The sequence below is a fragment of the Gossypium raimondii genome, chromosome 2 (assembly GCF_025698545.1).
Source record: "Gossypium raimondii isolate GPD5lz chromosome 2, ASM2569854v1, whole genome shotgun sequence".
NCBI classification, from domain to species: domain Eukaryota; kingdom Viridiplantae; phylum Streptophyta; class Magnoliopsida; order Malvales; family Malvaceae; genus Gossypium; species Gossypium raimondii.
Window position 1 is genome coordinate 33,549,818 of NC_068566.1, and position 16,167 is coordinate 33,565,984.

Here is a 16,167-nt window from a genome sequence, read left to right on the forward strand (position 1 = left end):
ATGGCTGGCATTAGCTTTTTCGGGTGCTGTGACATTGATGGCTAGAACCCTTGTACCAGATTTGAAAAAAAATTGGGTTGCTGGGATACTGATGGTCGACACCTCCTTAGTTTATATATATGGAAGCTATTTAGTTGTAATATTATAATTGAATGGGAAAAAATTGTTGAGATTATCATCAAATGGGAGTGTTTGGGTGTTTACTATTAAATGGGGATACCGTATTTGGGAGTGTATAATCAAATATGTGTGATGTGGTGGATTACAGATGAGACTATATGGGAGTCTACAACCTAAATTTGGGGTTGAATTATATATTGTCATGTTTTAACGGAGTTGAATTATATACTATCACGTAAACCGTAAAAGTTATGCCACCAAAAGTCAAATGACTTCATTCGCCATAGATGACGAACTATGTATACCGGTTACAGTTAAAGAATACGGCGGGCGAACATGGTTGAAATTACTAAATGCAACGTAGACCTGATTCAAGCAAAAGACGACTAACTGTGGAGAAACTACTATTTAAAATGTTCGTATTATCTTTATACCCGTAAATAAATTTTAGTTCGCATTATTTATTTGTCGAATTTTATATTTTCATATATCAGTTTTGTAAAATATTTGTATTATTTGTGGATCTGTAAAAATGTTTTAGTCCGTATTATTTGCCGGTCGAATTTTATATTTTCATATATCAAATTTCTAAAATGTTCGTATTATTTTGTATATGTAAATAAAATTTATTTGTTATTATTTGTTGGTCAAATTATATATTTCCGTATATTAGTTTTGTAGAATGCTTGTATTTTCTTGTATATGTAATTCTTTTGTTGCGTCTTATTATTTGTTCAAATTATTTTTTTTACTTAATATTTTGTACTCAATGCCCAAAAATAATTATGTTAAAAATTTAAAAATTTTCGTATTGGAAGAATAATTACAAAGTAAATATTTACAAAATAAAATCAAAACTGTCAAGACCCCAATGACGTCCTCGGGGCCAGTGTATAACGGTTGGGCTTCCTACGTTGGCAAGGGCATGCACCTTGAAGAGGCGTTTGATAGTTGCTCGGGCAGGCCTCTGGTGTACTTAAGAAAGTTGTATAATCGTATACCCCATCATTGGGGTGAAAGAGTATTGCAAGACCGGAGATGCTGAGCCAAAAATATCCTTAATGTTAGGTGTAAGTGATTGCCGGTGGAGCTCCGAGTGGTATGAGGACGATCTAGAGTTTGCCGAATGTTGAGACTTAAGGTTGTCGCCAAATGTGACGCTCCAAACTCGGTCAGGACAATCCGACCCAAATTTTGAATGTCACATTAGCCATCGAAGTGGCTCTCCATTTAAACCACCACAAAACACACTAGCCTACCAATCACACCACACAATTAATCATGGAATATTTAATAAAAACCTAATATCAGGCTTCCGTTGTGCTACTATGATCAACAATCAACAAAAAGACTAATTCACAATTTAATATTTAATAGACAATTACCTCGAAAACTTTAGTTAAACATACATACACGCAGTAGGGTATTTTTAAAAAGGTTATATTTGTAGGGACTTGTAAAACTGTTTAGTTTAAAAACGTATAATTAGATTTAAAACATAATATATAGTAACGTGTTGGGAAAAACTCCTTTTCACAAAGTTTAACAATAGTATTGTAGGATTAAACATATAAGCCTTATTTTGGAAAATTTATTAAAGCATCTTGCACAACCCACATAACATTATTAATTAATTGGTTAGCAGACATTTAACAGTTTACATGACTTGACTAAATTATGTGTTACATCTCATGCATACCAAGTACATGTTTGTATCCAAATCACACATAAAACATCTAAGGCTTACCTCGATGTCCAGCGACTCTTCAACCTGCATTTACAAGTTAGTTGAACAGTTATTCAAACCAATTGTCAAACAATCATAATCCATCATTCAATCATCTATCTAATGCAATGATAAAAGTTTTAAACCAAACAATTAAATAGTCTATAGTGTCCAATTACAACGCGAAAATTAGAAGTCTAATACTAAATCCCATAACTTGATCCCACATTGCCTTGCTCATCGGGTTTGGGAACACAATGACATTCCCAAGTATAGCCTCGATTTGGATCACTTGGATGACTCACTTCCGCACCTCTTCGCACGCTATATCACTGCAATGTTATAAAAGAAAGAGTGAGCTTATGAAGGCTCAGTGAGTGCTCAAATATACTACAAATAAACACATCAGTAGGTTAAAGGGTGACATACTATAACGATTCACATATTATTACAGTCTATACAAAGTAGTAACTCGTACGACATAACAATTCTCATAAAAGTAGTGCACATATAATAAGTAATTCGCGTAAATGAGCAGATCACATAAATTATCAATTCGCATAAAATATCTGTTCATATGAAAAAACAGTTTATATATAATAACAGTTCATACAATTTAACAGTTCATTCAGTATAATAATTCATTCATACCACATCGTAACTCATATATCTCAAACATTAATAAATTGACATTTTTATGATTATGAAACTTATCAAGGACTCAATCACCACCTATAAGTGGACTCTATCACCACACACTGGATAAACAGATCTCTAAAACACATCTCACTTTTGGACTCAAAGAGCTCTACGTTGTCTCTAATATAAGTGTAGCACAAATGCTCTCACTCTCCAAACACACCACGCTATCTACGGTGAATGGAGCTATAATCGACATTCCTTTATCTCTCCAACACATCTCTGGGCCACAATGCCCATTACAAAAAATAGTGAGTACTCACAATCCTATAGCATGCCAATTATATCCAATGGTTCTATAAAGTCACAATGTCAAAATGTCTCTTTAACACATTCACAATATCCAATATAATAGGGCTTACAATTAAGCAGAGCTCGCACATTATAACACAGTTTGCAATTCTCAATTCGCAATAGAGTATGGTTCACGTATAATATCACTTTCATGCAACATATATTGCACTCATAATCACAGTTCATATATCATTCATGACATAGCTCACATAAATCAATGTTCACATATTTTATTTAGCATAGGGCACATAATACATTAGCTTAAATGCAATGCAACTCAAAATCTCACAATACATAGTTTGGTAAATTAATACAGTTCGCATATTAATACAGATTACCAAATTAACACAGTTTGCCATAATAATATAATTCTCCAAGTTAACATGGTTCACAATATAACAGAATACACAAATATAATTGGCTCGCAATATCATAAATCTCATAATTCACTTACATATTAGTGCATGCATAGATATGCATTATCGATAAAAATTGCATGCTATAAGAGCCCACATTATATTATTTATTCATATATTCATTCATAAATATTACAAAATCATATACGAATATATATTATATATATACATATTTATTTAATGACCATTGTCACTTCAAATTTTAAGCATACATTAAAAGTCTCATAAATTTATATATTATATAAAATCATTCCCGTAATTATATATATACTAAACCATGCATATATATTATTTATATAATACCAAAATCCATTAATATATACAATGTAAAATAAAGCCATGCATATATATTATACATGTATAACCACCCACGCGTATACATATATTACAACCCACATATATATAAGACGCATATATATTACATATATAGCACCAAAGCACGCATACGTATGTCTATGTTTAACACCAACAAACTCCACTCATATATATTATATATGACTCAATCTCACGCATATATATATTACCAACTCCCCCATTTATATATTATATATATAACACCCAATATATATTGTATACAAAATAAAACCCATGTATATATATTATAAGTTCATGCATTTTGCACCATTAAAATCACACAATGAATATACTCAACGATTCAACCAAAATTACGAGGATTTGCATAAGGAAGAAGTTAAGGTTCGCATACCATAAGTGGGGATTCACATATGTTACCTTAGCCTGTGTACTGGAGTTTAAATGTTGTATGTCAAACCACTCACCTTAGTCAATACCTCTTTCACAACAATGTCAAACAAGCTTTTATTACCCTTTCGCATTACTCGTGAATCCTCCCGATGAGTCTGAAACTTTGCATACACATTAAATACAATATAGAATCATTATAAGCAGCCTTAAACCAAAAAAATAACAACAAAATCACCACTCTAAGCTCACTTTTCTCATACCGAAAATTTAACTAGTTTTATTGAAATAGGTGTTTTACTACTCAAACTTTATCTCTAAGCCTTAATTTCGATTCTAATATTCCTAAATATCATCTAATTACATATCCACACCATCAATTTCATCCAATTTCACCGATTTAATTTTTTCAGAAAAATCAAGCTTATGTAATCTTTTAAAAAGGGGAAGACATTCAATTTGCTTAAATTCATTAAGGATTTGATAAATTAAGATCAAATACCTTTTAATTAGATCAAATGAGTTAGAAATCACTTTAAAACAAATATGAGATCTACCATTTTCAAGCCAAAAATCAACTTAAAATCAAGTGATATATTGGGGTAATTTACCAAAAAAAGCCGTTTTTTTCAAAATTTACTGAAATGGGCCGATTTTTTTTTATTTACCGGAATGGGCCATTTTCCTGGAAATCGCGTCCACGTCAGCGCGATGTCAGGGTACGTGTCAAGACATCGCGTCCACGTCAGCGCGACCTGCTGACGTGGACGCGATGTAGTCCGCGCGTGAACAATACCCCAACGGTCAAAATTTTTACCATTGCCCCCCCAACGGTCAAAAAATAAAAACTATAAATACCCCCACCCCTTTATTTTTTTCACAAACAAATCCTATCTAATATTTCCTCTCTAATCCTCTCAATTTCCTTCCAAAATTTGCTCAATTTCCTTCCAAAATTCTCTCAAACCCATATTTAATTTCAATTTCCTCTCAATTTCCTTCCAAAATTCTCTCAAATCCATATTTAATTTCAATTTCTCCTTAATTTCATTTTTGAAAATAATTTTAAATTTTTTTTATATTTTTTTAAAATAATTTTAAATTTTTTTATATTTTCATCAATGGCCGGATCATTAATTCGTCTTGATAGGAATCACATATCGATGGAGCAAAAGAAAATGGTAAGTATTAAATTTAATTTTTAAATTTTATTTAAGATTTTTTATTTATGTATTTTTAGATAATTATTAATTATTAAAGTCTGCAGATCGGGTATTGGAATGCAATATCCGGAATATGCATGCTCCTCCATCACCGTTAGTAGAGAACTACTTGCGGGAAGCGGGTTTTTGGCACGTAGCGACGGTAGGCCGAGGATGCAAGTTGGACCCGAAACTGATCAGTGCGTTGATTGAGAGGTGGAGACCCGAGACACACACATTCCATCTTCCATGTGGAGAGTGCACAATCACTCTAGAAGATGTCAGTCTGCAGTTGGGATTGCCGGTGGACGGGCACCCAGTCACCGGGTCTGCCCAATCTAGCAATTGGGAGGCGGTGTGCTACGAGCTTTTGGATGCTATTCCAGATAAAATGGATGGAGGTAAGGTCGAGATGGGCTGGTTACGTGCCACCTTCCCCGATCCGAATGCAAATTCAACCGAAATTAAAAGAATCCGATATGCTCGATCATACATTCTTCAAATAATTGGAGGTTATCTGATGCCCGACACGTCACGGAGCCGTGTACATCTAAGGTGGCTGCTAAAACTCGTTAATTTTAGAGGAGCCGGTGAATTTAGTTGGGGGTCTACCGTCTTGGCAACATTATATCGGGAGATGTGCAGGGCGACGCGACCGATGAGAGCAAACATCGGAGGTTGCCTGTCACTACTGCAATCATGGGCACAGTTTCGCTTTCCATTTCTACGTCCTCGAGTGAACAACCCATATACATTCCCACTCGTAATGAAGTAAATTTTATAATACATTTTGGAATTATTATGTAGATTTTGTAAGAATAGAAGTATGCTAAAACTTTATTTAATTAGGTGGAACCATCCGGCAAGTTATCGTGGATTACCGTCTGAACTTGAAGATATACGGCTTCTATTGGAGCAACAGTCGGAAGCAGAAGTAAGTATTATTGCAAATAGATATTTCCATACATTCGCTAGTCGATTGATATTTAGTATTTATTATTTAGCATTATGTATATAACTAATATTTCTATCATGTTCATATAGTTTCAATGGACACCATACGAGGATCCGGTAATTCGGGTAGTAATCCCGGAAGAGTTTTTACAAAATCCGAACGCTTGGCACGTTAAAGTGGTGTTGATCAACTATGCAACCGTGGAGCCCCACCAGACAGACAGAGTGCTACAATAGTTTGGATGTAGACAACCGATTCCTGCGGACTCTAAGGTGTTTGACGATCACCACAAAATCGACCTTTAGCTATTAGGTACGGATTGGCCTAGATACTGGTTCGAGTACACGGAAATGTGGGAAAATCGGCATGAATATCTACCTACTCGGGAATAAATTATTGTTCCGGAGTTAGCGTACGTTCCAGAATACATGCCATGGTTTAGGATCCATGGCAAGCCGTATTTACTTACGCCAGAGGAGAGGCAGCGGCAAATATGTGTCGGAAGGGAAAGGCGCGGCCTCTAAATCCAAGACGAGAAGACTACGGCGGCCCCTCAACGAGGCCCAGACGATCACCCGCTCATCATCGTGCCATGCAATCACCGTCCCCAACGAGAGCACCGACGCAGTCACCTGACGCAGCAATTCAACAGATGATACCCACGCAACCGCCTTTCCCTATGATGCTAGGTGTGTTTCCTAGCCTTTATATGTACCCTAACCCTTACATGTTTCCTTTTTCGAATCCTATGGAAAGTTGGAGCCAAATGCCCAGTTTAGCTCCATTTCCTGTTATGCCGAGCGGACCGCCGATATCTAGGCCAGCGGCGCAGGAGGGATCGCAAGGGGGGCCGTCGGGGAGCTCTCATTTTTACCACTCGCCACCAACGTATGGCTTTCAAACACCGTCGCCGTTCATGATGCAAACACCTCCACATACACTATTCTTTGAAGGTGGATCATCGTCCCAAGTCCGACAACTAGATGTCGAACCGGAAGAACCACAATCACCACCGGAGGAAGAACAACTGCCGCCGGAAGCTAGAGGAAGGAGGAATCCAGCGCGTAACCGTCGACAGCCGCCATGTGGAACCGAATCCCCCGGGCATAGACATTGATTGCCGTATTTAAATTTATTATCTAATGTAATAAAATAGAAGTTTATTTAATATAATAAAATAGAAGTTCTATTTGATGTAATAAAAACCCTAACTTAATTAAAAACCCTAATTTAATTAAAAACCCTAACTTAATTAAAAACCCTAACCTAATTTAATTAAAAACCTTAACCCTAACCTAACTTAATTAAAACCCTAACTCTAACCTAATTTAATTAAAACCCAAACCCTAACCTAATTTAATTAAAAACCCTAACCCTAACCTAACTTAATTAAAATCCTAACTTAATTAAAAACCTAAACCCTAACCTAATTTAATTAAAACCCTAACCTAACCTAATTTAATTAAAACCCTAACCCTAACCTAACTTAATTAAAACCCAAACCCTAACCTAAATTAAAAACCCTAACTTAATTAAAACCCTAATTTAATTAAAACCCTAACTTAATTAAAACCCTAACTTAATTAAAAACCCTAACTTAATTAAAACCCAAACCCTAACCTAACTTAATTAAAACCCTAACCCTAACCTAATTTAATTAAAAACCCTAACCCTAACCTATTTGAATTAAAACCCTAACCCTAACCTAACTTAATTAAAAACCCTAACTTAATTAAAAACCATAACCCTAACTCTAACTTAATTTAATTAAAAACCCTAACACTAACCTAATTTAATTAAAACCCTAACTTAATTAAAAACTCTAACCCTAACTCTAACCTAATTTAATTAAAAACCCCAACTTAATTTTACTAACCATTAACTCAATTGTTGGACTTAATAATTTAACATAATTTGATAATTTTATTAACCATTAACAAAATTTTGGGACTTAATAATTTTACATAATTTGATAATTTTACCTAATTTAATTAAAATTTTTTGGCTTAATAATTTTACATAATTTTACATAATTTGATAATTTTACTAACCATTAACAAAATTTTGGGACTTAATAATTTTACATAATGTTAAATTTGATAAAATGTTTTGACTGGTACTAACAATTAAGAAATTAAACTAATTTGATAATTTTACTAACAATTAATACAATTATAAATTAATAATTGAATAAAATAATTTTTTTCTAAAATTACATTCAACTATTGCGATTAGGGTATGATCGACTTGTATGGCCTGGGTTCCTACACCATCTGCATAACTTCTGTTGACTGGCTGTTTCACGGATATCCATATTGTTCCGTTATTCTAGTAGAACAAGGTCGACCCTTTGGTTTGCGACGTAATTCTCTATCCGGTAACAGCTTAAAATGAGCAAGAGATACGGGCGGCCACTTACGTTCATCTAGGACCGGTGGGAAAACGTGTCTCCATACGTTGTACATGTTTTCTAATTCGTACACTTCGTCCACATAACTCATCAGATCCATACGGAGTTTTTGACAAGCTGCAATAACATGAGCGCATGGATAACGAAGTGCATCAAACTTCCTACAGTCACAAGTCCTGTTTCGCAAGTGTACACGATATTGCCCGCCAACAACACCATGGTGCTGTCTGTCAAACTCTGTCACGCGAAACCATAAATTGTCTCGATCGTGACACATTGTGTGCATGATGTTTGCCCTCGCATTCGCCTTGTTAATTTCTTGAACTACCTTACTGCACCATACATGGCCACCCTGCATCTGGCCTGCATAAGTTGCTGCTCGCTTTGGAAATAGCGCCGTCAAATGGAAATATGTCTCTCGCACAACCGATGTTATCGGTAGATGGCGTGTTCCTTTAAGAATAGAATTTATGCATTCTGCCAGGTTCGACGTCATATGGCCATATCGTAGGCCTCCGTCGTATGCTTGTGCCCACTGTTCGAAACGTATATTACAAAGGTAGTCCGCCCCTTCTCCGTTTTGGGATCGTAAAATTGCCAACATCTCGTGAAAACGATCTTTATTTATTTCATACCCTGCCAATATAAGATCATAGTGAATAATTTATACCACTTCTACCAATAAAACTAATTCAAATTGACAAACGAAATAACACAGATACCTATGTTGGTCACTTGTCGTCGTTCGCTCTTAGATGGATATTGCCTGTAGTAGTTAGAAGCAACGTGTCTTAGGCAACATCTATGGTGCGTGCGCTGCCATAAGCTTCCCTTTCGATCAAATGCAACTAGTTGGGGGCACACATGCCTCCTTAACCTAGAGAGAAAGAAATCTCAATCATCAGACGACTCCCCCGGTATTATTGCAAATGCAATTGGAAGAATTCTCCCACAGCCGTCCTGTGCCACTTCAATCAATAGCCGATGAGTATACCTACAGAACATGAAGGTACCGTCAATTTGTACCAACGACTTGCAGTATGGAAATACGTCTCAGCATTGCTTAAAGGTCCAAAATAGGCGTTTGAACACTTGGCATCCACGTAGCAATCGGTCGTTGTAGTACGCATGTTTCGTTTCAAGGTCTGTGACGGCACCTGGGACGTATCTCTCTAGCACCTGACACCACTGCCATATTTCATTATATGAGGCGTCCCACCCACTATGCATCTTATCCAACGGCTTTTGCTTAGCTATCCAAGCCTTGCGGTAAGAGGGCGTGTACCCCATTTGGCTACGGATATTGGCAATTATCACCGGCACTGAAGTCCTAGGATCTGCTTTTATCGTGGGCGGTATCAAGCTAGCCAACATAGCCAAATCCATTTTGGGATGATCTTGTGAAACACCTACAGAGGGAGTACATTAAATAATGCAACATTGCAAAATAAAATTATTATTCAGATACATTTAATACTGTACCTGCAGCACATGTATGTGGACCTTTGTACTTTTTTATCTCCCACAACCCTGTCATTTACCTTAACGAGGCGACGATTTTCCATGAATATGTGCCGTCTTGCACCGCACACTTCGCCTCAAACTTATCAGATTTTGATTTAACGACGTGGTAATTAACGCCGTTTTTGATGCTATGCTGTTTCAAAGCACCAATAAAACTATCTTTGTTGGTAAACTGATTACCAACTTCAAGTTCACCGAAATCTACCCCCGAACTTGTACGATCGCGCAGCCGGTGTGGTAGATCTGGAAACTCTAACGCATCATCTGCTGACAGATCGACGTTATGAATGTGGGCTGGAGGTGAGTATGCTCTGAATCGTGGGTTTTCTTCATCATCTGAACTCCTTTCACCATCTTCACCTTCTGTTGGAATAGGCTCCGGTTCAGAAAATAATCCCACCTCTGCACCATCCGGCCCAGGCTCTGGAGGTTGATCCACATCGGAGTCATCTTCTAACCCACAATCATCTGCAGCGTACGACGTCCCATCACCGGTTGACGTTGTAGGTAGTACATTATCCCTTCTTCTGGGCATTTGACAACGTCCCCAATTGGATGTAGATTGCCATCCACTAGAACTTGATGCTGTTCCCCAGTACGTATTTCCAGCATCAAACGTCGAGCCACCGACGTACATGTCCCATCCATCGACAGAGTGTCTTGCGGGGGATGTGCATTCGACACCGCTACCGAACATGGGTTGTTCTGTATTTTGTAACCCGCTAAACAAGTGTTGGCCAGGGGTCGTGTATACATCTCGAACACCGGATGGAAGTACATCAGTTGGCGACGTAAATAGTACATATAGCTCAATATAAGTTGCTCCGCTAGCAAGATGAGTCTGCACCATTGCCTTCAAGCTACGAGCACATTTTATGTCAAACGAGTCATATGTCACCGGATCAACACAAGAACAAAACCAATATGTGATTGACAGAACTTTCATTGGCATCGTTCCGAAGATTTTATGCCTAATTCTTTTACGAAGTTCTGTCAAATCTATGTTCTGGTTAAATGACAGTCGCATCGTATTCTCCGACAAAAAAACAACACCATTCTCGGTGTGGCAAACCTCACCATTGTAGTAAATAACAGCAGTAATACGTTCACTCATTTTGATACTCTAACTTTCTTAGCCTCTCTAAATTGTTTCTACTATGACTTATGCATTCTAAGAACATTTTCTGCCTCATTTATAGCCTCAGCCCAAACTTGCTACTGTAGCAAAATCGCGTCCACGAGGGCGCGATTTCACAATTTCTTCTCAAATAGCATCCTAGTAGAAGCGATTTTCTACTATTTGCTCAGAAACGTCAAAAAAAATTATTTCTTACATGACCTACTGTAGCAAAATCGCGTCCACGAGGGCGCGATTTCACAATTTCTCCTCAAATAGCATCCTGGTAGAGGCGATTTTATACTATTTGCTCAGAAAAATCAAAAAAATTATTTCTTACATGACCTACTGTAGCAAAATCGCGTCCACGAGGGCGCAATTTCATAATTTCTTCTCAAATAGCATCCTGGTAGAAGTGATTTTATACTATTTGACCAGAAACGTCAACTCGAAATAATTTATTCCGGGACTTAAAAACCCTAAAAAGCCTGAACCCTAAACTCTAAAAGCCAAAAAAACCAAACGTGAAAAAAAATCAAAATCGCGTCCCCAAGAACGCGCTACGTGGCAGGACATCGCGTCCACGTCAGCAGGTCGCGCTAACGTGGACGCGATGTCCTGACACGTACCCTGACATCGCACTGATGTGGACGTGATTTCCTGGAAAATGGCCCATTCCGGTAAATAATCAAAAAATCAGCCCGTTTCGGTAAATTTTGAAAAAAAATGGCTTTTTTTGGTAATTTTCCCGATATATTGAGATATTGATTAAATCTCGAATTGAAATAACAACTCACTTAGTTTAATCATAAAAAGTTAGAATCTCACCTCAGTTTTGTAAAATCGATGAGCTATGGAGCTAAATCGAGCTAAAATGTGTGAAGATCTCTTGAAGATTTTAAAGATGAAAACAAGAGTTTTCTTCAAAATTGAAAAAAGATTTTGTGTTTAGAGAGCTTAGGAATAAAAAAGGATGAACTAATTTTGGGAGAAAAGCTTTGATTTGGTGTTTAGCAAATTTTTAAAGAAGATGAAGAATAGGAGGGAAGGAGACGTGGGGGTTTTAAAAAAGGAAGAAGATGAGCAGATTTTTTTTAATTAAGGGGGAATTTTCTCTTAAAAACTCCTAGTTTCCCCTAATTTTTCAAATCAGTCCTTAACTTAATTAAAACACATTTTTCACAATTAATTTCAAATCAAACCTCGTTTTTATAAATAATTTTCCATCTTAATTCTCGGACACCTAAATTTAATTTCCTAACCTAAAATTATTAATTCTAATTGTTTTAATATTTTATTTAATTAAATCTTAATTATTTAATTATATAATCTAATTATGGTTTCCGGTTCACTAACCCCTGAATTACTTACCCGATTCTCCTAACCCATTTTTCAGGATGTGACACCAAATATGTCTTCAAACGAAGGAGGATTTGGATGAGGGGTATGTGATGTACCCTGTCTCCGAGACAAACAAGGGGGTCGCCTCTCATATCAGGCATTCCATAGAATGATGTATGGAGCATGTTTGTTCGCCCAATTTATGTGGTCCTTACCTTTTTTGTCAATCCCATGTATTTTTTTAAAGTCTTGTGGAGGGTCGGGGATAGGTTGTATGCAACCAAACTGTCTCAAGACCCGATCCGCTGCATTCCACTCGAGCATATAAAAATTAATCAATGACACGTTTTTCACGAATAGAGCTTGCTACTCATGAACCCATGATGGTATGAGTAGCGTAATTTCCTGGTCCGAATACGACATCCATAGAAACTGCAGAGTATAGAGCAAACATTTTTAGCTAAGTTTAATTTTTTTCCAAATATTGTATTTGGAGAAAAAATATATATTCAATTTTTTACCTTATCCTAGAGTGAGTCTCTATCGGCTGGCGATATATAGGCACGGTGTGTGATCGTCCAATTCCAAGTAAAGTTTCCAATCTAAAATACACGTTCATATTTTTTTTTTCGTCATTGAAAAAGCAAAATACTATATAATTAAGATACAAAAGGTATTATCGAATGATAAATCATCTATTTACGAGTGGTCAGGACAACGGTTGGTAGCTCACAAATGCCAAAAATGGTATCCGATATAAGGCCCACGGCTACAGTAGAAGGCAGCACCCACCCATGGTCTTTGTGGATGACTTTTTCGCTTGACAAATCTCGCGGTATAAGCACACCAGTCTACAAAGCCCCAATTATAGTTACGGGCTTGGGCCAAGTCTTCTAGTAAGGAAAGGTACATGATGTGGACTTTATTCTGATTTACATCCAGCATCAATACTTCACCTATAAGTTGCAGAATAAATGCTCTAGCAACGTATATAATGTCCATCTACATTGGATTGCTTAGTAGATGCTTGAAGTTATTTCTCAACCACGTGAATTTCAACTCAGTTAATTTTCCTTCTTTGTCATCAAGGGACACTCTTCCTAATAACCGTTGGCAAGTGCCCCACGGATTGAACACTTTTCTCTGTCCAATCACTACTTTTTTGGGTGCCATTGTTCAACCAGGGCTGATATTAAATCGGCCCGTGGGTCAAGAATTTAAATGTACGTGGCTTCCCCAAACCCATCGAGTTTCAAATATGGCAGAACCCTCCGATCTAAAAAATATCCCGGATCATGAAGTCAAGATCTCACAACTTGGTATCGTTCCTGCAGAAAGAGTAAAAATGACACGTTTTGTTTATCGTTTAAAAAAATTATAATAAGTTTTGTTTAAATATCAATCAGTGAATATTTTACCGTATTGTGAACAAACTTAGCAATATGGTTGTCACGCTTTAGAAAAGAATTAAGAGAATTATCATCCATTTCGATATCTGTATAAAAATCGAAGAAATTATCATGAATGATATAAAAAATTAAGAAATTATTCGAAAACCTTTAATTTTGCAAAAAAAAATAGTTACAAATTTTAAGGAATGGAAAAAAAATATGGAAAAACTTTTGGTGATTGGCGGTGGTCATCGGTGGTCGACGGTGGAACTTGCGGTGGTGGGTCGATTGGGATTCAAATGGGGGACTTAAAGTGGGGGGACCATTGGGGTGTGAGGGAAAAATTTAGGAAGAAAAAGGAAAGAAAAAAAAACCTTACCTGAAATGCACTGTGACCCGTGACTTTGGGTCATGTCGGTGCAAACCTGAAGCCAGCCACCAGAGGCCTGGTTACTCGTTGATAGCCTAACGAAGCCGGCCATCAACTGGCCTAATCTAATTGGCCTGACAACGCCTGAGACGCTTGGGCCTGATCCTGATGAAGCCGGCCAGTAACTAGCCACGGTCAGACCTAATGAAACCGGCCATTGAGTGGCCCTGTTCAGCTGGGCTAGCCTGACAAAGCCTGCTGCTAAGTCCCATCACCTTTAATTTATAATTTAATTATTTATTTATCCTTTTTCTTTTTTTAATTCAATTAATTTATAATTTATAATTTAAACTTTAATTAGTTATTATTTAATTAAAATCTACCTATTAAATTATTTCTTAATTTAAACTTTAATTAATTTTTTCCTTTTTATTTAAAATCTATTCAATTGTTTCATTGTTTATACTTTAAATTGATATTTTAATTAACATCTATCTATTCAATTAATTTTAATTTAAACTTTAATTATTTACTTTTTATTTTGTAATTAAAATCTATATATTAAATTATTTCTTAATTTAAAATTTAATTAATTTTCCTTTTCAATTAAAATCTATTCAATTGTTTTATTATTTATACTTTAAATTGATATTTTAATTAAAATCTATCTATTCAATTAATTTTTAATTTAAACTTTAATCATTTACTTTTTATTTTTAATTAAAATCTATCTATTCAATTAATTTTTAATTTAAACTTTAATTATTTACTTTTTATTTTTAATTAAAATCTATCTATTAAATTATCTATTAAGAATCATGTGAAAATATTAAGAAAATATCATGGAACATAATTTATATAATTTATATGATTTGAAAACTTCTTTAATGACACGTTTTTATAAGAATCATGGAAAAATAAGAATAACTCATCATCTTCCAATTCAGCATTACGAGAAGATTGACCGTGAACATAGACACGATGTGGTCAAGTTGATCGGTTGTGGCCGAATGTTCGACATAACGTGCACTGTTTAGGTTTGCCCGTCTCCCTAACATCAATGTCATTTTAAATCCTTGTTGAATGTGGTTCTACCTTTAGAATGTGGTCACGAACTTTAGCCTAAATCTTCACTGTTCTAACTCATACCCTGCGTATGTAATCTCGAAACAATATAAATTTAGAAAAAAAATACAAGCTGATAAATCTTGAAAAAAATACAAACAGATCATAAAATAAATATGAACAAATCAATTTTGGAACAATGTTTTTTACCCATGTTCACGATTTATCTGTGCCATTCTTATTTTTATAATCTTTGTGCAAGTTTGACGCGATGTGCCGGATGTAATAAACAGACCTCTACGAAACCCCCAAACGCCTTACCACAGCAAGTAGTCCCTTCAATCTGTCTGAGATGAGGCAAATGTTGTTTTGTTTAACAACGTGCCTCTGCAAATTTGACAAGAAAAATTCTCAAGACTAGAAGTTCTCACCCTCCATGATGGAAAAAGTGATGGGAAGTACATTCCGATTGTCGTCTTGTGCAACCGCAATCAGGAGTATTCCACCGGGACATTTACTTCATTGCCATTTACTTTACCCATCATGCCTTCTTGTAGGAAACCCTGTATTTGAATCGAGCTTGCATGTCTATAATAAGAGTCGATACATGGATGGTGGGACTGTCTTTCACCAACGGGATGATGTAGTTACATATGGTTTTTGCATCCAATTTTCAATGGTCTTGCGATATACGAGCGACCGTGCATGTATGAGGACCTTCAATTTTCCTAATTGTCCACATCTGATTCTGCTGCACTAATGCAACTCGAACACACCACTTACAACCACTTGAGGCTTTCCAACATTCTACGACATATAAAGGTTGTGTTGACTT